This window comes from Ovis canadensis, chromosome 18 (genome assembly GCF_042477335.2).
Source record: "Ovis canadensis isolate MfBH-ARS-UI-01 breed Bighorn chromosome 18, ARS-UI_OviCan_v2, whole genome shotgun sequence".
Taxonomy (NCBI): Eukaryota; Metazoa; Chordata; class Mammalia; order Artiodactyla; family Bovidae; genus Ovis; species Ovis canadensis.
The window spans coordinates 79,997,048-80,023,739 of NC_091262.1; the positions used below are offsets into that span (position 1 = coordinate 79,997,048).

General features: G+C 46.3%; 1 long non-coding RNA gene across 1 annotated transcript; it reads right to left on the reverse strand.

The window, feature by feature from the left end:
- Positions 1-232: 232 nt before the first annotated feature.
- LOC138423184 (uncharacterized) lies at positions 233-26,312 on the reverse strand. Its single transcript, XR_011250164.1, has 3 exons — positions 26,067-26,312; positions 25,344-25,523; positions 233-1,230 (listed from the first exon to the last, which is right to left on the reverse strand). It is a non-coding gene; the product is annotated as an uncharacterized lncRNA (long non-coding RNA).
- Between the last annotated feature and the right edge of the window lie 380 nt (positions 26,313-26,692).

Below are 26,692 nucleotides of genomic sequence, written 5' to 3' on the forward strand. Positions count from 1 at the left end.
GCTCTCAGGTTGGTGCAAATGTGATTGCGGTTTGGGGCCCTGGATTTTAAATCATTATGTGTGTATGTATTAGCTGCTCAGTTGTGTCCGACTCTTTGAGACCCCATGCAGTGTAGCTTGCCAGGCTCCCCTGTCCATGGAATTCTCCAGGCAAGAATACTGGAGTGAGTTGCCATTCCCAGGCTCAAATATATCTTTATTAATAAAAATAGGAACCATCATAATCAACACATTTTTGCCAATGAGAAATAAGTTTGTTTATTCCTGTAGAATAAAAATCTTTGCTTTGGGATTTGACAAACTCTTGGAATGCATATTCTGCATCCTACTGGTTGTGGAAGCATTTTGCCTGCAAAATGTTGTTGAGATGCTTGAAGAAGTGGTCATCAGTTTGTGAGAGGTCAGGTGACTGCGGTGGATGAGGGAAAATGTCATAGCCCGATTCATTCAGCTTTTGAAGCGCTGGTTGTGCAACATGTGGTTGGACATTGTCGTGGAGAAGAACGAAGCCCATTCTGTTGACCAATACAGGCTGCAGGTGCTGAAGTATTCAGTGCCCCTCATTGACCTGCTGAGCATACTGCTCAGATGTAGTGGTTTTGCTGGGTTCAGAAAGCTATGGTGGTTCAGACAGGCAGCAGACCACCAAACAGTGACCGTGACCTTTCTTTGGTGCAAATCTGGCCTTGGGATGTGCTTTGAAGCACCTTCTCGGTCCAACCACTGAGCTGGTCATCACCACTTGTTGTGTCAAAGCCACGTTTCATCACGTCACCATCGGATTGAGAAATGGTTCGTTGTTGTTGCATAGAATAGGAGAAGATGACACTGCAAAACTGACCATTTTTGTGACTTGCTGTCAGCTCGTAAGGCACCCACTTTATCGAGATTTTTCACCTTCCCAATTTGCTTCAAATGCCGGGCTCGAGTTCTTTGGCAACTTCTCGTGTAAGATCCACTTCTCGTGTAGTTGTAAGAGGATCAGCTTCAATGATCCTCTCATGGGCTATTGTCAACTTCCGCCAGCCGGTCATGGCACTCTTCATCCTCGAGGCTCTCGTCTCTTTTGCAAAACTTCTTGAACCACCACCGCACAGTACGTTCATTAGCAGTCCCCGGGCCAAACGTGTTGTTGATGTTGCCAGTTGTCTCCACTGCTTTATGAACCATTTCAAACTTGAATAAGAAAATCACTGGAACTTGCTTTTTGTCTCACATCATTTCTATAATCTAAAATAAATATAAAATAAACAACAAGTAGCAAGTCATTCGTTAAAAAAAAAAATAAAGTGAGAAATGTGCATTAAAATAACGTGTAACACAACAGGCACACAGACCAAAGGAACAGAGCAGAGAGCCCAGAAATAAAGCCACATACGTGGAAGCAGTTAGTTCAGGACACAGGAGCCAAGTACACACTGCAAGGAAAAGGAAGAATTAGTATTAGTTAAAATGTCCATACTACCCAAAGCCACCTATAGATTCAATTCAGTCCCTACCAAAATTCCAGTGGCATTTTTCACAGAAATAGGAAAAAAAAAATCCTAAAATTTATACGGAGTCAAAAAAGATCCCAAATAGTCAAAGCAATCCTGAGAAAGAAAGACAAAGTTGAAGGCATCACACCTACTGATTTCAAACCATATTACAAAGCTACAGTAATGAAAACCGCATATATCTGGCATAAAAATAGACGCAAAGGCCTATGGAGGAGAATTAAGAGCCCAGAAATAAACCCTTGCATACACAGTTAACTAATGTTTAACAAGGAAGCCAAACTACACAATGGGGAAAGGGTGATGCCTTCAGTGTGGTGCTGGGAAAGCTGGATAATCACACATGGAAAAGCGAAATGGGATACTTATCTTTCGCAACTCACAAAAATTGATTCAGAATGGATTAAAGACTTAAACACAAGATTTGAAATCATAAAACTCCTAGGCACAAACACAGGTTAGAAACTCTTTGACATCGATCATGGCAACAATTTTTTGGATGTAATACCAAAAGAAGAGCAACAGAAGCAAGTGGGACTATGGGAAAGTGAAAGTCACTCAGTCATGGCCAACTCTTTGCAACTTCCATGGACTGTATGGTGTACATGTATAAGTATATGGCTTCCCGTGACTCTGGTGGTAAAGAACCTGCTTGCCAATGCAGATGGAAGAGTCGTGGGTTCGATCCCTGGGTCAGGAAGATCACCTGGAGTAGGAGATGGCAGCCCACTCCAGTATTCTCGCCTGGAGAATCCCATGGACAGAAGAGCCTGGTGGGCTACAGTCCACGGGGCTGCAACGAGTTGGACATGACTGAGCAACGAAGCGCGACCCAACAGCATGACATATGGGAAGAGGTGAAACAATCATTCAGCAGGAAGTATTTACAGGGCAGAATAATGATGAAGAAACAGCACCCTAGAATTTACCCAAATAGATGAAAAGGATCAAGAGCAGATTTAAGAAGTCTTTAAAACCCAAGTGGGAAAAGTAAAAAGAGACCACACAGCATGGTAATCTGCAGAAAACTAAAAAAGAGAGAAAATATCAAAAACAGCCCAAACATATTACTCTCAAAGAAAGCAACGTTCGGTCTTTCAGTAACTCCCACACTGAATCGGCAACTTCTCCCAGAAAGGGAATCCGTGCAAAGTGCCAGTCTTAACCTCCCCAGTTTATCACTCCTGCCACACTCTAGCCCAGGAATTCTGAACTGTCTCATTACGTCTCCAATCCCTTCCAGTAGAATGTTTTTATCTAGCTTCTCTTGCTGTCATTAAAGAGGAGTTGTCCCAAATTACCTGGGTTTCAAGATCACCACGAGCAAGATCCAAATTAACTTTAATGTTCACAATATCTAAGTGATGGTACCCAGGTGGCTTCCCAAGTTAATGTTCACTATCACTTCATGGGAAATAGATGGGCAAACAGTGGAAACAGTGTCAGACTTTATTTTGGTGGGGGGGGGGGGGGGCTCCAAAATCACTGCAGATGGTGACTGCAGCCATGAAATTAAAAGATGCTTACTCCTTGGAAGGAAAGTTATGACCAACCTAGATAACATATTCAAAAGCAGAGACATTACTTTGCCAACAAAGGTCCATCTAGTCAAGGCTATGGTTTTTCCAGCAGTCATGTATGGATGTGAGAGTTGGACTGTGAAGAAGGCTGAGCACCGAAGAATTGATGCTTTTGAACTGTGGTGTTGGAGAAGACTCTTAAGAGTCCCTTGGACTGCAAGGAGATCCAACCAGTCCATTCCAAAGGAGATCAGCCCTGGGATTTCTTTGGAAGGAATGATGCTGAAGCTGAAACTCCAGTACTCTGGCCACCTCATGTGAAGAGTTGACTCATTGGAAAAGATTCTGATGCTGGGAGGGATTGGGGGCAGGAGGAGAAGGGGACGACAGAGGATGAGACGGCTGGATGGCATCACCGACTCGATGGACGTGAGTCCTAGTGAACTCCGGGAGTTGGTGATGGACAGGGAGGCCTGGTGTGCTGCAATTCATGGGGTCGCAAAGAGTCGGATACGACAGCGACTGAACTGAACTGAACTGAACATTCAAATAAGGATCAAGTCTTTGTTACTCAAAGGATTCCGTGTTTTGGAAAAAAATTTCCTCAGTTCAATTCATGAAGCTAACATAGCCTTGGTGTAAAAGCTTTCTCAAGTTATTCTAAAAGGAGAAGTGAATAATTTTCATTTCTTAAGACAGATGGAAAAATAAGTAAAACATTACAACATTAAATCAAATATGTATTAAACTAATACCCTATGATCAAGTAGGTTTTATTCCAAGAAAGCAAGAATGTGTCAATATTAAGAAAACAATGGATGGAATTAATTAAAACAACAAATTAGAGGATTAAAAGCTAAATTTTGAGCCGAAGGAAACTTCCTAAGCTTGATAGATTATTTACCCAAAGTCAATCCTAAAGGAAATCAACCCTGAATATTCATTGGAAGGATTGATGCTGAAGCTGAAGCTCCAATACTTTGGCCGCCTGATGCAAAGAACCAACTCATTGGAAAAGACCCTGATACTGGGGAAGATTGAAGGCAGGAGGAGAAGGGGACGACAGAGGATGAGATGGTTGGATGGCATCACTGACTCAATGGTCATGAGTTTGATCAAACTCCAGGAGACGGTGAAGGACAGGGAAGCCTGGTATGCTGCAGTCTATGAGATCACAAAGAGTCGGACACGACTTAGCAACTAAACAGCAGCAACAGCGAAATTCTTATTAAACAGCAAAATTCTAAAGCTGCTCTTGAAAATATCAGGGAGAACAGAAGAACAGCTCTGCACCACCACTGCCACTCAGCCTTGCCGTGGAGGTGGGGGTCATGAAAGCTGAGAGCAGATTTCTGCTTCTGGCATCACTTTGTGAAACAAACTCTTCGAGATACAGCTGATCTCATCAAAGACAGGAGAGAAAATAGCTACGACCCACAGCCTGAGCACCAGGCAACCAGGAGGGACAAGAGAACCCAGAGGACAGAGGGCGGGGGTTCGACCCCTGGTCAGGGAACTGAGATCCCACACGCCATGGAACCAGGAGGCCCACGAGCCGCATCCAGAGAGTCCCTGAACTGAAATGAGAAATCCCATGTGACCCAGCGAAGGTTCCACATGCTGCAGCTAAGACCCACGAAGCCAAATAAGGAAATATTTTTTAACACTGAACTGTAATAAAATGCTATCAAGACCTTTATAAGATATCGAGACTTGTGCAAGACCCCCACCCCCACGAAAAAAAGCAGTATTTAGAAATTTAAAGGCTTAACTGCCTATGTTAGTAACAAAGAAAGACTGTCCATTAATGACCTAATGAATGGACAATTTAAGAAGATGAAAAGAAACTACAGAAATAAACCTAAATAAAATAAAGGAAAATAATCAACATTAGAGATTGAACAAAAAGAGGGGAAAAGACAATTTGGTTCTTTGAACAGGTTGATGTATAGGTCAAATCTATGATGAAAACAACTTGAAATAGAAAATGCACACATTTTTTAAAGTTTAAAATGTAAAAAGGGCTAGTCGAACTAAGTACAAATGAAAAGCAACATATCAAAATGAGTGGGATATAGTTAATGCTGTGCTTAAAAGGAACTATATAGCATTACATTTTTTATTTAAAAAAAAAACTCAAATCAGAGATGTACATCTCTGCCTTAAGAAACAAGAAAAAGAAAAGCGGGAAAAAAAGTCTAAATAAACATAAGGAAGGAAACAATTAATAAAAGAGCAGAAACCCATTATGTTGAAAACGGGGGTGGGGAGGAAGAAAAAAATCAGGAAACCGAAAGCTGACTCTGAAAAGATCAGTCAAGTTGATATTCCACTAGCCAGACTAACAAAGATAAAGAATGCAAAAGATTCAAATTACCAAGATCGGAAATGAGAGAGGAAATTGCTAAGCTCTCAACAGACATGAGACGAATAATAAAGGAGCACACAAACAACTCTGAAAATGAACTTGACAGTTTAGAGACAATAGGCCTATTCCTTGAGATGATGCAATCCACCAAAATGCACTCAATACGGAATGGATAACTGGGACAGTCTTACAGATATTAAACAAGTTGAATTTGCAGTTTAAAATTTCCAGCAAAGACAATATCGGGTCCCATGGTTTCACTGGTGAGTTCTACTAAATGTTCATGGAAGAAATAGGAGCAGGTCTACACAATCTCTTCCACAAATGAGAAAAGAAAGAAGCATTTCCACACTAGTTTTATGAGGTAAGCCAATATAAAAAAGAAAAAGTAGGCAAAGATGGTCCAAGAAAGGAAACTATAAACCAATAGCCCTCATGAATATAGATACAAAAATCCATAGAGAAATATTAGCAAATAGATTCCAGCAACACACATTTTTAAAAAATCACAACCAAGTCAGTTTTATCCAGAAGTATAAAGCTGGTTCACTGCTTTAAAATCAATGTAATCCACCCTATTACACACTAAAGAAGAAAAATAACCTGTCAAATTTCTAAGGACTGAAATCATTCAAAGTCTGTCCTCCAACCACAATGGATGTAAATTAGAAATAAATTATATAGAGAGAATTTTAAAATCTCCAACTGTAAGTTAAATAATACATTTAAAAATAATCCTTGAGTCAAAGAAGATGTCAAAATAGAAATTAGAAAATGTATTTAAACTAAATTATAGTAAAGATAGTAAATCTCCAAATTTGGAAATCCAATTAAAGCAATATTTACAAATAGATTTATAATTTTTAATTGGCTCACCAAAGCAGAAGCGAGGCACAGCTGTGGATGAGCCCAGTCGTGAAAGTAAGCTCTGATGCTGGAAAGAACATTGAATAGGAACCTAGAATGTTAAAGGTCAAGGACAAGCAGGAGATGGTAAGAGTGAACATCAGCATCTTAGGAATCAGTGAAGTGAAATGCAGACCCTTGGACTGCACAAAGATCAAGTCAGTCAATCCTAAAGGAAATCAACCCTGAATATTCACTGGAAGGACTGATGCTGAAGCTGAAGCTCCAACAGTTTGGCCACCTGATGCAAAGAGCCAACTTGTTGGAAAAGACCCTGATGCTGGGAAAGATGGAAGGCAAAAGGAGAAGGGGACGGCAGAGGATGAGATGGCTGGATGGCATCACCCACTCAATGGATACGAATCTGAGCAAATTCTGGGGGACAAGGAAGCCTGGCGTGCTGCAGTCCACGGGGTGGCGAAGAATCAGACATGGCTTGACGACCAAACAACAACAACAAGTTGACTCACAAGCAATTGTGTGCATTTCACACTCATGAAGCTGGTGACGGAAAAACAGACGGAAAGAAAGCGGAAACGACAAGCAGAAATCATTAGAATGGAAAACTCAGGGAGTGGGAGCTTGGGGTTAGCGGTTGCAAACTATTACATATAGAATGGATAAGCCACAAGGTCCTCCTACCTAGCGCGGAGAACTATATTACTACCCTTTGATAAACCACAATGGAAAAGAATACGGAAAGAATGTATATAAACTGGATCACTGCACTGTGCAGCGGAAGTCGATACAACATTGCAGATCAGCCACACTTGAATTAAAAAAGAAAAGAAAATTCCATATATTAATAAAACTGAAGCTAATTCTTTGGGGGGAAAAAATGAAAAAATTTTAAACCCTAGCAACAGCAATTTTTAAAAAGAGGGGGAAAGTCAGATTTTTAATATCAGTAGTCGAAAGAGGACATCTACAGCCCCTACAAATGTCAAAAACAAAAGGAATGCCATAATGTACCAATAAATTTTGGCAATTGAGATTAAATATACAAATTCTTCAAACAAGTCACCTTAAAACTGACATAAAACTGACAGAAAAAGAATATAGAAAAAATCTGAGTAGTCCAAAAAAGAAATTTGTCCTCTAACAAAGAAAATCCAGAACCATGTGCCTTCATTTGTGAATCCTTCTAACTGTTTAAAGAAAGCCTGACCCTAATATTATCCAATTTATTCCAAGGAATAGAAAAGAAGGAAACACTTCCCATCTCTTTATGAGGCCAGGGTAATTCTGATAAAGATATTACAGGAATTTTAATATAGATAGATCAATTATTTTCATAAACAGAGATGTAAAAATTTTAAGCAAGATTTTAACAAATCAAACCAAGCAATATATTTTAAAGGGGTAAAATATAGCAACCCATAAAGGATAATCTATAATAACCAATCAGTGTGTATTCCAAGAATACAAAAGTGTTTCAACATTGAAAAGAAAAGCCAGGGTAATTTACTGCTTATGATGGTTAATTTCCCATATCAATTTGACTGGACTACAAGATTTCTAGATGTTAGATGAGACATTGCTGTTGGTTTGTCAGTGAGGGTGTTTCTGGGTGAGATAAACATTTGAATCTATAGAATGAGTAAAGCAGATTGCCCTCCCTAATGTGGGGGAAAGGGAATGTGAAAGTCACTCAGTCATGTCCAACTCTTTGCGACTCCACGGACTATACAGTCCATGGAATTCTCCAGGCCAGAATACAGGAGTGGGTAGCCTTTCCCTTCTCCAGGGGATCTTCCCAACCCAAGATCAAACCAGGGTCTCCTGCTTTGCAGGCGGATTCTTTACCAGCTGAGCTATGAGGGGAGCCCTCCCGCAATCAAAGGCTCAATCAAATTAAATAGAACAAAAAGTCTGCGTAAGAAAGAACTCCTCCCACCTGTTTGAGCTATGACCTTGGTCTTTTCCAGCCTTCAGATTCCGAGTGAAATTTGAGCTCTTCTTGGGTCTTAAGGCTCCCAACTTTCAGGATGAAACGTATCACTGGCTTTCCTGGTCCTCAAGCCTGCAGAATTAGACTAGAACTAGATAAACATCATTTCTCCGGGTGCCCAGATTGCAGATGGCAGGTTGTGGAACTCCATAATCATGACAGTCAATACCTAATAATAAATCTCTTTCTATATATACAAGCTATTCTTTCTCTTTCTCTGGAGGACCATACTATATCACATTAACAGCCAGAGAGAGAGTGGGGAGGAATTCTATGACCACCTCAATAGACATAGAAAAACTGTCTAACAAAACTAATGATAAAAATTCTTTTTTTTAAAAAAAAAAAAACTAATGATAAAAATTCTTAGCAAACTAAGAATGGAATGAAACTTCCTTAGTTTGATAAAGAAATCTATAAAAACCAGCACACAAATTGGTAAAATATTGAAAGTTTGCCCCCTAAATCAAGGACAAGTTAAGGACATTTCCACCACTTCTGTCCGAATTATACTGAAGGTCCTACTCACTCAGCAATTCAAGCAAAAGATGAAAGCCATCCAGATTGAAAAGAAAAATATAAAGCTGTATTAGAAAACCCACAGAAGGGGAAACAGTGTCAGACTTTATTTGTGGGGGGGCTCCAAAATCACTGCAGATAGTGAATGCAGCTGTGAAATAAAAAGATGCTCACTCCTTGGAAGAAAAGTTATGACCAACCTAGACAGCATATTAAAAAGCAGAGACATTACTTTGCCAACAAAGGTCCATCTAGTCAAGGGTATTTTTCCAGTAGTCACGTACGGATGTGAGTTGAACTATAAAGAAAGCTGAGTGCCGAAGAATTGATGCTTTTGAACTGTGGTGTTGGGGAACTCTTGAGAGTCCCTTGGACTGCAAGGAGATCAAACCAGTCTATCCTAAAGGAAATCAGTCCTGAATGTTCACTGGAAGGACTGATGTTGAAGCTGAAGCTCCAATACTTTGGCTACCTGATGCAAAGAACTGACTCATTTGAAAAGACCCAGATGCTGGGAAAGATTGAAGGCTGGAGGAGAAGGGGACAACAGAGGATGAGATGGTTGGATGGCATCACCAACTCAATGGACATGAGTCTGAGTCAACTCCGGGAGTTGGTGATGGACAGGGAGGGGGTCGCAAAGAGTCGGACGTGACTGAGCGACTGAACTGAACTGAACTGAACTGATTAGAAAACCCAAAACTGATTAGAACTCCCACCAGGAGTTCCCTGGTGGTCCACTGGTTAGGACCCCGAATTTTCACTGCCATGGGCCAGGTTCAATCCCTGATTGGCAAGCTAAGATCCCACAGATCATGCAGCATGGCCAAAAAGAGAAAAAGAAGAAAAAAAGAAAAGCCAAAAGAACCTACAGACAACTGAATTTAAGTAGTAAGAGAATTTAATATTGTTGCTGATACTAAGTCGATATGCAAAAATCAACTGTTTTTCTATATTCCAGCAACAAACAGAACATGAAAAGTTAGAAATGATATCATTTTTAAATTAAAAAAAAAAACATCTAAGAACAAACAGTAGTGAAAGGCATGCAAGACCTCTACACTGAAGGCCACAAAGCACTGTCAAGAGAAATTACAGACCTGCATAAATTGAAAAATATAATCGTTAATCATTAAAGATCAACACGCTAATCATTTGGAAGTTTCCGGTTTTTTAATGTCTGTTCTCAGCAAAACAATCTAAAGGTTTATTATAATCACATCAAAACCCCAGGAGAAACCATTATTGGTGGGAAATGATAAGCTAGTTCTCAAAACATATATGAAAGCACAAAGCGTCAAGAATAACCAAAGTGATGTTGAAGAAGAAGAGGAAGGCATGAAGGAGAAAGGCAATTTAGGCACTGGGACAAAAAAACACAATAAAATTTTTTTAAAGATACTATGATGTTGGTACAAAGAAAGATATACCAGCTAAGAGGAGTCTAGAAGCGGAGTCACAAGAAGGTGATACAGAAGGACAGCAGCAAGGTAACACTTAACAGTGAATGGTGGTTCTCATCAATAAATGGCTCTGGGCTAACTAGGTATTTGTTAAGGAAAAAAATTATCTTTACCCCCCAGCTCCATGCATGCTCAGCAATCAAGTCCAGATAGATGGCAGATCCAAATGGTAAAAGTAAAATAGTAAAGCTTTTTATTTCAATTGATTTATTTATGTTGTTTTTCATATAATCAGTTCCTACATTTTCATTTATGATTTCCTTCTTTCTGCTTGCTTTGGCTTTCTCTTGCTCATCTGTGTCTAGTTAATGCAGAAGCTTGTTGTGCTGTGCTTAGCCGCCCAGACATGCCTGACTCTTTGCGACCCTATGGACTGTAGCCCGCCAGACTCCTCTGTCCATGGGGTTGTCAAGGCAAGAACACTGGAGCGGGCTGCCATGCCCTCCTCCAGGGGAAGCTTCCTTATTTGAGGCCTGATTGTGTTTTTAATATAGGGCCTTAAGGCCATCCACAGTTAGAGAGACATTTACAGAGGTGAAGTTCACAGTGTCTACAAATTACTTTCAAAGGTTGGTGAAAAACACGTGTGTATAAAAAGAGCAAAGAGAGCAGAAATGCAGTACAAGGGGCAAACGCTCAGTTATGAGGATGATGAAGGATAGCTGGGTGTCCCATTTTTCCATGGCTTTGGGATGCTTTGTCCGTCCCCAAACAGGACCGTGTGGCAAGCCCACCTGTCCCCCTGCTCCGTGGCCTGTGCTCATTCAGTCACTCAGCAAACGCTTAGGGAGCATCCAGGGCCCCCAGACCCAGGCTGGGTGGAGCAGAGACAGCAGTGAAGTCCCACAGTCTGCTGCATGTAAGCTGGAGACTGGAAAGCTAGAATAATCCAGTCTGAGTTTGAAGGCCTGAGTACCAGCGGAGCCGATGGTGTAAATTCCAGTTCCGGGGCAGGAGGTGAGGTGAGATGTCCCAGCTCATCAGTGAGGCAGGAAAGGGGGGTGACTTCCTCCTTCCTTCACCTCTGCTGTATTTAGGCCCTCAGTGGCTTGGATGACACCCACCCTTAGCGGGGAGGCTGACCTTCTTTACTGAGTCCATCAGCTCAAATACTAACAGATACATGCAGGATTAATGTGTAATCTGGGCACCCCACAGCCAGTGAAATGAACCCATAAAATGAGCCATCACATCACAGAATGGAATACTATCCAGCGATAAATAAAGGAACAGAGGGAAACAACACAGATGAATCTCAAAATCAGAACGCAGAACAGGAGGGGGCAGACAAAAGTGTCTGCACAGTCTAAGGATGCTTGAGATGGAGTTAAATGCACCTGTGTGACAGAAAGCAGATCAGCGGTTGCCTGGGAAATTCAAAAATATCTTGAGATACATGAAAACATGACCTACTGAAACTTACAAAATGCAGCAAAGCGGTCCTAAGAGGGAAGTTCACGGTGATACATGTCTACATTCGAAAAGAATAAAGATCTCAAATAAACAACCTAACTTTATGACTTAAGACACCGGAAAAAGAACAAACGAAGCCCAAAGTTAGCAGAGGGAAGGTAATAATAAAGATTAGGGCAGAAATAGAACAGAGACTAGAAAACCAACAGACAAGAAAATCAGTGAGACTAAGAGTCTTTTTTAAAGATAAACGACAAACCCTTCGTTAGACTAAGAGAAAAGAAAAAGTAAAAGTTGCTCAGTCGTATCTCACTCTTTGTGACCCCATGGACTATACCGTCCATGGAATTCTCCAGGCCAGAATACTGGAGTGGGCAGCCTTCCCCTTCTCCAGGGGATCTTCCCAACCCAGAGATCGAGCCCAGGTGTCCCACATTGCAGGCAGATTCTTTACCAGCTAAGCCACGAGGGAAGCCCAAGAATACTGGAATGGGTAGCCAATCCCTTGTCCAGGGGATCTTCCTGACCCAGGAATCAAACCAGGGTCTCTTGCATTGCAGGCGGATTCCTTCTCAGCTGAGCCACCAGAGAAGCCCAAGAAGAAAGAGAAAAGACTCAAATACAATCAGAAATGAACGAGGAGACGTTACAACTGACTCTACAGAAATGAGAAGGATCACAGGCAGTTACCATGAACAGTGATGCACCAACAAAGCGGATATCCCAAAAGAGACGGAGAGGCTCCCAAAAGAGACAGAAAGTGAAAGTGAAGTCGCTCAGTCGTGTCCGACTCTTTGCGACCCCATGGACTGTAGCCTACGGGGCTTCTCTGTCCATGGGATTTTCCAGGCAAGGATACTGGAGTGGGTTGCCATTTCCTTCTCCAGGGGAATCTTCCTGACCTAGGAATTGAACCCGGGTCTCCCGCATTGCAGGCAGACACTTTACCCCAAAAGAGACAGAGATATTCCTAAAAGAGACAGAGAGATCCCTAAAAGAGACAGAGAGATTCCTAAAAACGTGTAACCTACCAAGACTGAATCACAAAGAAATTAACAAATCTAGCAGACCAATAACAAATAATATTAGTCAGTGATCAAAAACCTCCCAGTAAAGAAAAGCCCAGGGCCAGAATGGCTGAATTCCAACAAACATTTAAAGCAATCCTGCTTAAACTCTTCCTTAAAAAACTGAAGCAGTAGTAACCCTACCAAATTCATTGTATGAAGCCAGCATTACCCTGATACCAAAGCCAGACAAGGACACTACAAGAAAGCTACAGATGGCGGATACAGTCAGAGCAGAAACATTGTCTCCATCCTCAGTGAACTTCAGCACGGATTCTCCCCCTCCGTCTCCACATGAACTTCCTTCTCAATACTCAGTCCAAGATCATGAATCAGTTGAAGTGCAGGGGGCCCCAGGCCTTCAGGGGGTCCCAGCACAGGGGGTGGTGGAGCCTAAAGGAGGCGCCCGACCTGGGTGCACCTGACCTCTCCGTCCAGGCCCCTCTCCATAGAACCAAGGGGACAGTGTATGCGGAGCCCCATACCGAGGCCACGGACATGGAGCCCAGAAAGGAGGTCATCTCCAGAACTAACTGAGCCCGTTGTTCAGGTCAGTCTCTTAGTCATGTCCAACTCTTTGCAGCACGCCAGGCTTCCCTGTCCATCACCAACTCCTGGAGCTTGCTCAAACTCATGTCCACTGAGTCGGTGATGCCATCCAACCATCTCATCCTCTGTCGTCCCCTTCTCCTCCTGCCTTCAATCTTTTCCAGCATCAGGCTCTTGTCAAATGAGTCAGCTCTCCACATCAGGTGGCCAAAGTATTGGAGCTTCAGCATCAGTCCTTCCAAAGAATATTCAGGACTGATTTCCTTTAGGATGGACTGGTTGAGTCTCCTTGCAGTCCAAGGGACTCTCAAGAGTCTTCTCCAACACCACAGTTCAAAAGCATCAATCCTTCAGCGCTCAGCTTTCTTCACAGTCCAACTCTCACATCCATACATGACTACGGAAAAATCATAGCCTTGACTCGACGGACCTTTGTTGGCAAAGTAATGTCTCTGTTTCTTAATATGCTGTCTAGTTTGGTCATAGCTTTTCTTCCGAGAGAAAAAATTAATTAATTAATTTCATGGCTGCAGTCACCATTTGTAGCTATTTTGGAGCCCCCCCCCAAATAAAGTCTGACACTGTTTCCATTGTTTCCCCATCTATTTGCCATGAAGTGATGGGACCAGATGCCATGATCTTCGTTTTCTGAATGTTGAGCTTTAAGCCAACTTTTCCACTCTCCTCTTTCACTTTCATCAAGAGGCTCTTTAGTTCTTCTTCTCGATCTGCTATAAGCATGGTGTCATCTGCGTATCTGAGGTTATTGCTATTTCTCCTGGAAACCTTGCTTCCGGCTTGTGCTTCATCCAGCCCAGCATTTCAGATGATGTACTCTGCATAGAAGTTAAATAAGCAGGGTGACAATATACAGCCTTGAGGTACTCCTCTCCCAATTTGGATCCAGTCTGTTGTTCCATGTCTGGTTCTAACTGTTGCTTCTTGACCTGCATACAGATTTCTCAGGAGGCAGGTCACGTAGTCTGGTATTCCCATCTCTTAAAGAATTTTCCACATTGGTAAACATTTGTAACCATTGCCAAAAGCCCCTTGATCCTTGCCAGCCAAGTTCCTGACCCCAAATTAGGCAAAAACGCCCAGCCTGGTACTCACCCTTTAGCACCCTCCCCAGTCACCTAATGCCACTCTCCCAGCAGGAATTTTCTTTGTTTTGAGGCTTTGAAAATTGTCTGCTAACCCATGAAAGACGCCGGCTCCCCCAGAGCTGGCCCACTGTTCTAACAGCGTCCCGTGGGCTCTCCACGGCCTGTCAGGAGGTCAGCCCACTGCGTTTGCAGCACCCTCATTATCTTTGCTCTTTGTTCTTAATAAACTCGCACCTTCCTGAAATTCTCTGTGTCTGGAAATTGTTCTCCAGCTGGTGCTCAGACTGCCTCGACAGTGCTGTCTGTCGGTAGGTCTGAGGCCCCAAGTCCATCGTGAGACTGGAGGAGGCACCTGTGACGTAAGGCACTCGGATAAGAGCCGGGAAATGCGGCTGTTGCCACGAGCCACAGCGAATGTGGCACAAAGGTTCCAGGCCTTGTCACCAGCCTGGTGGGAGAGGAAAGGCTGCTGGGAGGGAGTGGGACCCTGCACCCACTGCTGGGGCTCCCATGGAGGGCTCTGGCGCCCCTGCCCGGTGCTCCAGCCCCCACGGAAGGCCCAGCGCAGCACAGAGACCCAGGACGTCACCAGCCGGAGGGACACCCGGATCCGGGCTCCGGCAGCCCCACCCTGCAAGCACCGTCCATCTTCCAGCCAGAACCTAAGCCCTGGGTGTGTCCCCAGGACCCGGCATGACGCCTGGCCCAGAGTAGGGCTGTTGCCCAGGACACAGCAGGACCACAGGGACACAAAGAGCTGGGTTTAGAAAAGTCCAAAATGAGGGCCATCCCGGAGACAGGAGGACTGGATTTCACACACACGCGCACATGCACACAGAGGAGTGGGGGCCCCATCTCTAAGGCCGCTTAGGCACCTGCGCTCCTAGCCCAGCAGCAGGGGCCTTACCGAGGCTTCAGGGAGGCAAGCTAGTTCAGCAGAGTCCAGGACTGGGCCTGTCCCATCGAATCCCCTTTCTTGAGGAGTCTGCCGCTACTCCTGCAAAGGGCCAAGGGGTCAAAATGGATGAAGGAGGGTCGTTGACCAGCAGCTGCGGGTGGTCCATAAGCCTTGAGTGGTCCATAGGCCCTGAGTGAAAAATGACCCACCTGGGCACAACCTAGGGTGTAATGATAGACTCTGACCACCAGATGGCGGACAACGATCATCTTTGCTTTTATTCGCAGAAAACTACTGCTACCAATTTAAAACAGCAGCACTCAAATGTAAAGAATCTGCCTGCAATGCAGGAGACCCAGGTTCGATCCCTGGGTTGGGAAGATCCCTTTGAGAAGGCTACTACTACTAAGTCGCTTCGGTTGTATCCGACTCTGTGTGACCCGAGACGGCAGCCCACCAGGCTCCCCCGTCTCTGGAATTCTCCAGGCAAGAACACTGGAGTGGGTTGCCATTTCCTTCTCCAGTGCATGAAAGTAAAAAGTGCAAGTGAAGTGGCTCAGTCGTGTCCAACTGTTAGCGACCCCAAAGACTGCAGCCCACCAGGCTCCTCCATCCACGGATTTTCCAGGCAAGAGTACTGGAGTGGGAACCCACTCCAATATTCTTGCCTGGAGAATCTCATGGAAAGGGAAGCCTGGCGGGCTACAGTTCATGGTAAGTGCTGGACACAGCTAGGCAACCAAAAACTCACACACAAAAGAGAAAACAAGAAAGGCTGACACTTCCTGATCATTCAGGACGGGCAGGACACTGCACGTGCCTTTCTTTGTTAACCCAGGCTTCACAGTCGCCCTATGTAGTGCTGCTGCCGTTTTACAGCCAACACATCCAAGGCCCAGAGAGCTCGAGTGACCTACCTAAGCTCACACAGCGACCGCAGAGGTGGGGTCAACCCAGGCCTTGTCTTCAGGGTCTGCACTCTGCACCCACTGTGCTGTCTCCCATGTGCCCTGTTCGACTTCTCACGTATGAAGTTTGGGGTTTTCCCTGCAGCAGTGGGGTGCTTGTCCCAGCTCTTGACAAGAGCTGACTGACTACTGCATTTTCAGGAATTTCTAAACCAGTTGTTATACATGCTGCTGCTGCTGCTAAGTCGCTTCAGTCGTGTCCGACTCTGTGCGACCCCATAGACAGCAGCCCACCAGGCTCCCCCACCCTGGGATTCTCTAGGCAAGAATACTGGAGTGGGTTGCCATTTCCTTCTCATACATTGATAAAAAAATAAATCATATATTCTTGCAATTAAATTCTATTGAAAACAAAGGTAATGGGACTTCCCTGGTGGTCCAGTGGCTAAGAATCCACATTCCGGTGCTGGTGATGGGGGTTTGATCCCTGGTCAGGGAAATAAGACCCCACATGAGGATCCCACATGGCACAGGGCAACTCGGCCCCCTTGCAGCGACTAGAGAGAAGTTGCAGCTCGTGAGCAAGGAAGATCCTGCGTGCCACTACTAAGCCCCGACACAACTAAATAAATAAGCATAAACAAAGGTAATAAATATTCAAGACATCACCTAGTTATTATTTTACTAAACTTCACTATCGTCTTTGCTCTTCCGACTGTTTATTTGTAGAGTGAAGACACCATATAACAGTTTACTACTGTGTATCTCTTCCCCTGGAGGAAGAAATGGCAACCCACTCCAGTATTCTTGCCTGGAAAATCCTATGGACAGAGAAGCCTGGCAGCCTACAGTCTACAGGGTCGAAAAGAGTCGGACATGACTCAGCAACTAAAGAGAGAGAGAGATCTCTTCCGCACCCCAGTGCAGTGACTTCAAGTCAGTGGTTTGAAATTGGCCATGGTCGGTGACTTCCCTGGGGGTCCGGTGGCTAAATCTCCAGGCTCCCCACGCAGGGAGTTGGCTTTCCCTCCCGGGTCAGGGAACTAGGTTCCACCTGCTGCAACTAAAGATCCTGTCTGCCACAAGGAAGGTGGAAACTCTGCATGCAGCAAGTAAGACCCAGCGCAGCCAAATACATAAGTTTTAAAAAAAAAAAAAAAGAAAGGAGAAATTGGCATTGGCCACAGTGGGGAAAATGGCCAACACTACGCTCTAGGCCTTTTACCCAGAGTCAGCTGTTGAACGCTTACACACAGCGCGCCCCTGCCTGTAGGGAAGGGTGTATGGGGTAAGAGCTGCCCTTGGCAAAGATCATGAGGGCAGAGGAACAGGGGACAACGTGCAAACAGGGAGCGCAGGAACCAAAGGACGCTGAGCTTAGCAAGGGGGACTGGGACACGCTTGAAATCCCCAGGACTTTATGGCCTCCGCTGGCTGATGTCTGGACACGGAGACTAAGCCTCTCCAAACTGGGTCCTCTGGCTGGTGCCAAGGAGGTAGTTCTAACAATCGGTTCGAGTTTTAAACACGCGCAGCCCGGGTAGGAAATTCCCCATGGCTGAATCCGCCTGCTCGGTAATCCACCTGCTTCACATGTGGCCTGGGGAGGGCGCCCAGGGCTCTGCAAGCAGTGGCGCTAAGGCCCGGGGACAGGGCAGAGAGGGCCGCGGCCGCTTCCTTCAGCTGCCCAGATGCAGACAGCTGTGCTGGTCAGCAGTTCCCAGCGGAAGCTGAGGCTTCTGCTGCGCGAGGACATTGGCCACCTGCCCACCCCACACTCAGACCCAGGGAGACCTGAGTCCACATCCCCCTAGGCCGGCATAACCAGAGCAGGAGCAAGGTGGGGGGGTGTCCCCCACCCCTCCTCCGCCCTTCCTCCACCCCCCACCCCCACCCCACACCCGTGGGGAGGCAGGACCCCAGGCCTCTTGACTGTGGTGTGACTCCTCTCCTAGCCTCAGCTTCCTACCCTGTAAAATGGAGTGTGGTTTTCAAGGGTTGTTTTTTCCTCCCTTCTTGCCAGACAATGTTATGGAGATATTGGGGATGCACTGGGTGGCATTTGGAGGTGTCTGGCTGGGGGACCCCATAACGCCTGGGTCCTGCTCTCTCAGTCACCCTTGGCCTTCCTGGGAGGTACCCTTGGGAATAGTGGACAAACAGGACACAGAGCCCTTGGTCCCTGGGTGGCTGGTGTCCAGCAGGACCTGTGGGACAGCTGAGCTGGGGAGCACCACTGGCCTGAAATTTGCAGATGGTCATCCATCCACACGGAGCTGAGGGAATGGCTGAGACACTCAGGCACTTCTGGGGTGCAGGCAGGCCATCCGGGGCAGTCACTGAGTCCCCCCCGTCCACTGGCCAGTGGAGACTGGCAGAAACACACAGGACTGGACATGACCCTTCAAAGGGAGAGCAGAGATGTGAGCACAGTGGCACCGCCTGACATTTGCCCTTCTTTTTAAAAAAAAAATAGGTTATTTTTTACAGCAGTTTTCGGTTCACAGCAAAACTGAGCAGAAGGTGCACAGCATTGCCCTCTGGACCCTGCCCTGCACCCCACTTCCCACACACACACAGCACCCTCGTTATCAACGTCCTCCACCAGAGTGGCACCTTCATGAGTTAATGGACTTTCACCAACACATTACAATCTCCCCAAATCTGTAATTTACGTCAGGACTCACTCTTGGCCCTGCGCATTCTGTGGGTTTGGGAAACTTATGTGATATTTACCCACCATTATAATATGATCCAGAGTATTTTCACTGCCCTGAAGATCCTCTGTGCTCACCTCTGCATCCCTCTCTCCCCATCCCGATTCGCGGCAACCACTGATGTTTTTACTTTCTCTATCGTTTTGCCTTCTCCAAGATGTTCTATAGTTGGAATCATACAGGATATGGCTTTTTCAGATTGATTTCTTTCACTTAGCACTTTCACTTAGTAAGGCAAATGTAAGTTTCCTCCAAGTCTTTTCATGGCCTCATAGCTCATTTCTTTTTAGCACTGAATGATATTCCATTGTCTGGTTGGACCCAATTTATTTGTCCATTCACCTCCTGCAGGATACCTTGGCTCCTTCCAAGTTTTGGCAATCATGGATAAAGCTATTTTAAATATCTGTGTGTAGGTTTTTGTGTGGACCTAAGTTTTCAGTTCTTTGGGGTTAAATACCAGGGATCACAAATGCTGAATAATATGAGGAGAGTATGTTTTGTAAGAAGCTACCAGAGTCTTCCAAAGCAATGGTAGCATTTTGCATTCTCGTCAGCAGTGAGTGGTAGTTACCACTGCTGTCCATCCTTACCAGCATTGGTTGTTGTCAGAGTCTGGGGTTTTGGCCATTCTAATACATTTGTAGTGGTAGTTCACTGTTGGCTAAATTTGCATTTCCCTAATGACAGATGACATAAAGCAACTTTTCATAAGCTTATTTGCCATCTGTATATCCTCTCTGACAAGGTGTCTACTCAGATCCTTGGCCCATTTTTAATTGGGTTGTCTGTCTTCTTTTGAGTTTTAAGAGTTCTTTGTATATTTTGGATAATAATCCTTTAGTGTATGTATATTTTGTGAATGTTTTCTCCAAGTCTGTGGCTTGTCTTTTCATTCTCTTGAAAACGTCTTTTTTTTTTTAAGTGTAGTTGATTTCCAATGTTATATTAGTTTCAGGTATCTAGTATTGTGATTCAGTATTTTTACAGATTATAGTCCATTAAAAGTTATCACCAAATAATGGCTATAATTCCCTATGCTATACAATATATCCCTGTTGCTCGTCTATTTGATACATGGTAGTTTGTGTCTCTTAATCTATACCTGGAATTTCCCCTTTCCCCTTTCCTCTTCCCGCGAATAACCACTTTGTTATCCTGTATCAGTGCTTGTTTTCTGTGTCTGTGGGTCTGTTTCTGTTTTGCTTGTACTTCATTTGTATCGGTTTTTTTTCGTTCCACATATAAGTGATACCATGCCGTATTTGCCTATCTTTGTCTGACATTTTTACTAAATATAATACTTCCTAGATCCATCTACCTTGCTGAAAATGGCAAAACTTCTTTCTTTTTATGGATGAGTAATATTCCATCATGTGTGCAAATATTATATATACATGCATTTTATATACATGTACACTTATGTATATATATGAGACATCTTCTTTATCCATTCCTCCGCCGACAGATCCTTGGGTAGCTTCAAATCTAGCTATTGTAAAGAATGCTGCTGTGAACACTGGGGTAAGCCTTTGACTGTGTGGATCACAACAAACTGTGGAAAATTCTTGAAGGGATGGGAATACCAGACCACCTGACCTGCCTCCTGAGAAACCTGTATGCAGGTCAAGAAGCAACAGTCAGAACCAGACACGGAACGACAGACTGGTTCCAAATTGGGAAAGGAGTACCTCAAGGCTGTATATTGTCACCCTGCTTATTTAACTTCTATGCAAAGTATACCATGCGAAAATGCCACACCGGATGAATCACAAGCTGAAATCAAGATTGACAGGAGAAATATCAACCTCAGGTGTGCAAATGATACCACTCTAATGGCAGAAAGTGAAGAGGAACTAAAGAGCCTCTTGACGAAGGTGAAAGAAGGGAATGAAAAAGGTGGCTTAAAACTCAGCATTCAAAAAACAAAGTCATGGCATCCAGCCCCATCACTTCATGGCAAACAGATGGGGAAAAAGTGGAAATAGTTACAGACTTCATTTTCTTGGGCTCCAAAATCACCGTGGACAGTGACTGCAGCCATGAAATTAAAGGACGCTTGCTCCTTGGAAGAAAAGCTGTGACCAACCTGCTGCTGCTGCTGCTGCTGCTGAGCTGCTCAGTCGTGTCCGACCCTGTGCCACCCCAGAGACGGCAGCCCACCAGGCTCCTCCGTCCATGGGATTTTCCAGGCAAGAGTACTGGAGTGGGGTGCCATCGCAAACCTAGACAGTGTATTAAAAAGCAGAGACACCACTTTGCCAACAAAGGCCCATCTAGTTAAAGCTATGGTTTTTCCAGTAGTCATGTATGGATATGAGAGTTGGACCATAAAGAAGGCTGAGCACCAAAGAACTGATGCTTTCAAACAGTGGTTTGGAAAAGACTCTTGAAAGTCCCTTGGACTGCAAGATCAGACCAGTCAATCCTAAAGGAAATCAACCCTGAATATTCACTGGAAGGACTGATGCTGAAGCTGAAGCTCCAATACTTAAGCCACCTGATGCAAAGAGCTGACTCATTGGAAAAGACCCTGATGATGGAAAAGATTGAAGGCAGGAGGAGAAAGGGGCAACAGAGGATGAGATGGTTGGATGGCATCACCGATTCAACAGACATGAACTTGGGCAAACTCCAGGAGAGAGAAGAGGACAGAGGGGCCTGGCATGCTGCAGTTCAGAGACTCTTTCCTCGGCCGTGTCTAGTCTACTAACAAGCCCTTTAAAGACATTCTGCATTTCTGAGCGTGTGTTTGAACTATAGCACTTCTTTTGGGTTCCTTTTCTTTGTTATTTCCATCTTTCTGCTTACACTGCACATCTGTTCTGGCATGCTGTCAACTTTATCCATGAGAGCCCTAGCATACTAATCACGGTTGTCTTAAATTCCTGATCTGATCATTTCAACCTCTCTGCCATAGCTAAATCAGATTCTGATGTGTGAATCTGTGTGTTTGCCTGTTATTGTTGTTTACGCGCTAAGACACGTCCGACTCTTTTGTGACACCATGGACTATAGCCTGCCAGGCTCCTCTGTTCATGGGACTTCCAAGGCAAGAATACTGGAGTCAGTTGCCATTTCCTTCTCCAGGGGATCGTCGACCCAGGAATTGAACCCACGCCTCCTGCTTGGCAGGCAGATTCTTTACCACTGAGCCACCTGGGAAGCCCCATGGGTCTGAGAGCAGGACATAATGTCCTGGGTAAAAGGAACTTCTGTAAAGTTGCAAGCTTTCTCAGGAACTCTAATAATGCAGTAGTGAGGTTCAGGGAGGGGAAGAGCTCCGCAGCCTAGGAGGTCTCAGTGAGCCTGTGCTCTGGACTGTGAACTTCAGGAGTGTTTCTCAGTTTTCCCCTCTCTCCCCCCTTAAGTGGGACAGGATAGCTAGAGTGGGCTGGAACTGGGTGTTTTCCTTCCCCCAGGTCACTTAGACTCTGACCAAAGCCCAGCAGGTTAGGCTCTGGTTAACCATTTCTCCTGAGGGCAGGCCCCTTGAAGAACCCAGCATCTGGTATATTTCAGGATGGTTCACCTCCCTCTCCTCCTGCCAGTATGGTGAGGGGACTGTTCCCCAGTATTCACTGTGGGAACCTGGTCAAGCTCCTGGAGGTAAAACTCACAAAGCATGAGGTCCTTCTAGGACTGGGTTATCTGGAATCTTCAGTTCTCAGATTTGTCTACACTGAGCCTCCAGCAATTGATCAACTCCCATCTGGGTTTTCCTACCCAGCGCTGGTTCCCTCAGCGGCGTCTGCTCATGAGTTTCTGCTCTGGGAAGCTGCGATCCTCTGTGCTTACCTGTCAGTGGCTTGCCCCGTGACCTCATTGCTCTTTCAGATTGAAGTATCATCGCTTTTGAAGTTTTTGCAGTTTTACTTGTTACTAAGACAGAGCAGCAACTTCATGCGTCTTACATGCCAAACCAGAATCCAGAAGCATTTTCTCATTTTTTTAAATGTATGCTGACTGTCCTCTGTTTATTTGAAGAGCATGGAGTCAGCTTAGAGTGTGGCTGACCCTCTCCACGAGGAAGGACCCTTCCCACCTCCTTATCTGTACCTCCCCCTACATTTACCCAAATTCCTTGGTATTCTTCTGGAGCCAAAGAGAAGACTGAGCCTGTTGTCTTCCCTCTAACTCACACCAAAAACCAGTTCCCAATCTTACCCCTCCCCCCATCAGAATGATCCTCAGTCTGGGGCCAGGCAAGCTCACCGGAGGGTCCTGGGGACAGCCCAGTCCAGACAGTCCCAGGGCCAAAACGACGCAAGGTGAACCCCTGTGAAGCCCCTCTCCTTACTCAGTTACCATAAAGAAGTTAGAAAGCATAACGTCTCCCACAGAAAGTGAAGTTTCAAAGCCCCCCAGGCCCCCACTCCAGTCTGGCAGACATCTGTCAGGCTCTGAGTGGTGGGGCCAGTGGGGGCTGGCCTGGGTTATCCTTTACTAACCAGGCAGACCCTCAGCTGAGCTACCAGGGAAGCCCCATCACTTCCACAGGCGGAGTTAATCCAGCCTCAAGATTCACACAGGTCCCCAGAGTGACCAGGATGGTCCAGACAGGGCCCCCCTACCCCATGTCAGCCCAGGGAAAGACAGTCACCCCTGCGCCCACAGGGGAGGAACCGGGTGCAGCTGGGTGGAAAGGGAGCCGGGAGGAAGGAACCCCTGCGCTTGTATGCACGAAGATGCCAGTTGTTCTTAGTTCGCACCTGAAGCTTAAAGCTCAGAAAAAAAGCTGTGGGCCTCTCTCTGCTTTACACATTCTCAGGGGAGCCTCCTTCATGCGGCTGCTTCTCCCGGAAAAGAGGATTTATACACTCCTCCTCACCCTGATGGGGTGGTCCCTGGTGCCTAGACTTTCCTTGCATCCTCTGATGGGGGTGTCTGCTGCTTTTGTGCCATGCTATCCATTCTCCCAGCAATGGGACCGCACTTTCCCTGGAGGAACCTCCCTCTCGGCCATGCCTGTGGTGAACGCCACCCCCGGCCCAAGACTACAAAGATGGTAACGACTGGGGACAATGATTCAGAACATTCTGTCGGCTTGTGAAAATAAGAGGCACAGGGCCTTGGGCTTCAGTGTGTAAGAGCCTGAAGCTACAGGACACGCTCCAGTGGCCTGAAGACAGCCAGCTGAGAATTCGGCCGAGCTCACTGGAGTCCCAGTCATGTGGCACCCAAAGCCAGTCTAGACTCTTCCAGCTTTTGTGAACCGACAGATTGATTTCCTTTTCCCTTAAGCAAGGCTGAATCAGATTTTCTGCACCTCATACAACTAATGAAGTCTTCTTCCTTTAGAGTCCTGGGCATTTAAGAATTCTTTGTTTTTATTTCCCCTTTGACACTGTAGAGAAATAGCGATTAGCCAAGATCCAATGGTCAGGCTCTCTCGCTCTTGCCCCTGCCCCAGTTCTGTAAGCAGTGACTTCGCACGGTTATGTAATGGCGAGATCACTTGCAGCGATGTGCACAGGCATCATGATATACTCGCTTGGCCACGCGCCACCTTCGTCCTGCATGCCTGTGTAAGCATCACCTGAACAGCCCTTGTGACTGTGTCGGTCACGGGAGCATAAAGCATGTCTGCCTTGCTGCGGCATCAGCCATTAGCAAATAAAGCATGCCTGCAGGTCTTATGGCTCCTCACATTTTCTTCCAGCTTCCCCGCACCTGCCTTGCCAACCCTGGGTTCAATGACCAGCAAGACAGACACCCTTTGCCCTATGCACAGGCTGCCACACACATATACACACACAACAGGGAAGTATCCAAGGAAAGTTCTAGACCTCATGGTCCCTGAGCCAATAGCCTGCTATGCCCCTGGTCTGCCCTGGGCCTGAAGCTGTTGCCATCTCTTCTAGAATATTCCTTCATGGATGAGGCTGCTCCCAGGCAGTGTTGTCCCAGCTCCCCAAGCTCATCACAGTTGGGGAAGTGACCCTCAATGTACTGGCAACTCCCCACAACCTGGCTGGTCCTTAGCTCCTGACGTTCTCTTGAATCTCCCAGGGGAAACCAGGCCCCCTCCCACCCCCTCTTTCTTCCTGCAGCCCTGGGCTTCCCTCCTGTTCCTCCCGCTCTGTTCCCAGGGCCCTGAGGTCCACTGCTCACCAAGTCTCCTTCTACCCCTGCCTGCAGGGTGGACATACAAAGGTTGAAGCGAACAAGGTCTCGTCCTTCTGTTCCCCATCCCTGTTTTGCCTGCAGGACCAACTCCTGTTTCTAAACTTAGGCCAGGTTCTCCAAGGCTGATGTCCTGCTCCCAGAACCCAGATGACCACCTTCTGAGGCCTGTCCTCTCTTGCTTTGTCCCCCCTCCCCACCCACCTCCTGATGCACCTGATCCAGAGTCCATGGGTTCCAACTCTAGACCTTATTAACTCTCTTCTTGTCTCCTGAGATGGTCCTCAGTTTCAGCTCAACACGAAGATGAAGGGTCAAAGTTGTCTCTCCCCTTACCTGGTCATTGAATACCCACCACCACTGTAGAGTGAGGGTGGAGGGGCGAAGGCAGAGGCTGGGACCCCAGGGAGGGGGGCTGCTGCTGGGATCCTGGCCGGGACGATGGCTGCACAGGCGGGGAGTCGTGGTCAGATTCTGGATCTATTTTGAAAGAGGGTTCAGTGGGCTTCCTGGAGGCTTCCACATGGAATGGGAGAATAGAGGCAGGGTTGACTCTGGGGTTTGGGCCTGAGCACATGGAAGGGGGGGGGGGGGGTTGCCACCCATTGCTCTTAACTGACAGAGAGGAGGGAACCCAAAGAGAATCTCGGAGGCAGGGCAGCAGAGGAGAGCTGAGTTTGGGGCTGAGAAGTCTGCCACTTCCCCTGCCACGCTGAGCAACAGCTGGGGGTGGGCGGGAGGTGTCAATCCAGGCGATCTCGGCAGATGGGTGAGACCTCCAAGGGGTGAGTGTAGATAAAGACAGGAACCAAGAATGGGGAGAAGAAGCTGAAAGCATGAACTGAGGACACTGGTGGGGGCAGAAGCCCCCCCCCCAAAAAAAAATAAACTCCAGTTCGATCCCCTGGCTGAAGACCAAACAGCAGGGACTTAACTGGGGGAGGTCAATCTCGTGCCATCTACACTTAGACTCCCAAAACCCCAGATCTTGGATGCCACAGACCACAGTCCTGGAGGAGAAAGGGGCTTGGGGATTGAAATACAAGCAGTACCACTCACCAAACAGCCCAGCCTCGGGCCCTGCCTTTATTGAAGTGGGGTCTCCCGGACCCTGTGATCTGACATGGGCCCCCACTGACAGTCTCCGCTACCCTTGCTCAAGCACCTGAGGCTGCCGCAGAGGGCTGAGTGGGAGAGAAAGGATGCGCTGCCCCAGTTCCCACAGCCGGATCGACCCGGCCACCTACGGCCTGCCTCTAACCCAGGCCAGCACTGGAGACCCTTCCACCTACCAGGACAAGATCCAGAAGGTGGGGAAAATGTGGGGCCTTTTATACGGTGACTGGGCCGCCAGACCACACCCACCACGAGCGGTGACTGCCACGCCCACAAACCACACCCACCACGAACCACGGCTACCACGCCCACAGACCACCAAGTACTGCGGTCTGCCACGCCCGTCGGCAATGCCCGCTACGAACTGTGACGACCACGTCCACCAACCACACCCACACGTACTGTGGTTGGCCACGCCTGTCGGCCACACCCACCATGAGCTGTGGTTGGCCATACCCACCATGAACTCTAGCGCAATCAGAGGCTCACTTCCGTCAATGCAGCCTGAGCTTGTTCCCCCACGGGAGGCGCTGGGGAGGAAGTAGGCTCAGAGTTGAGCTGGGATCAAG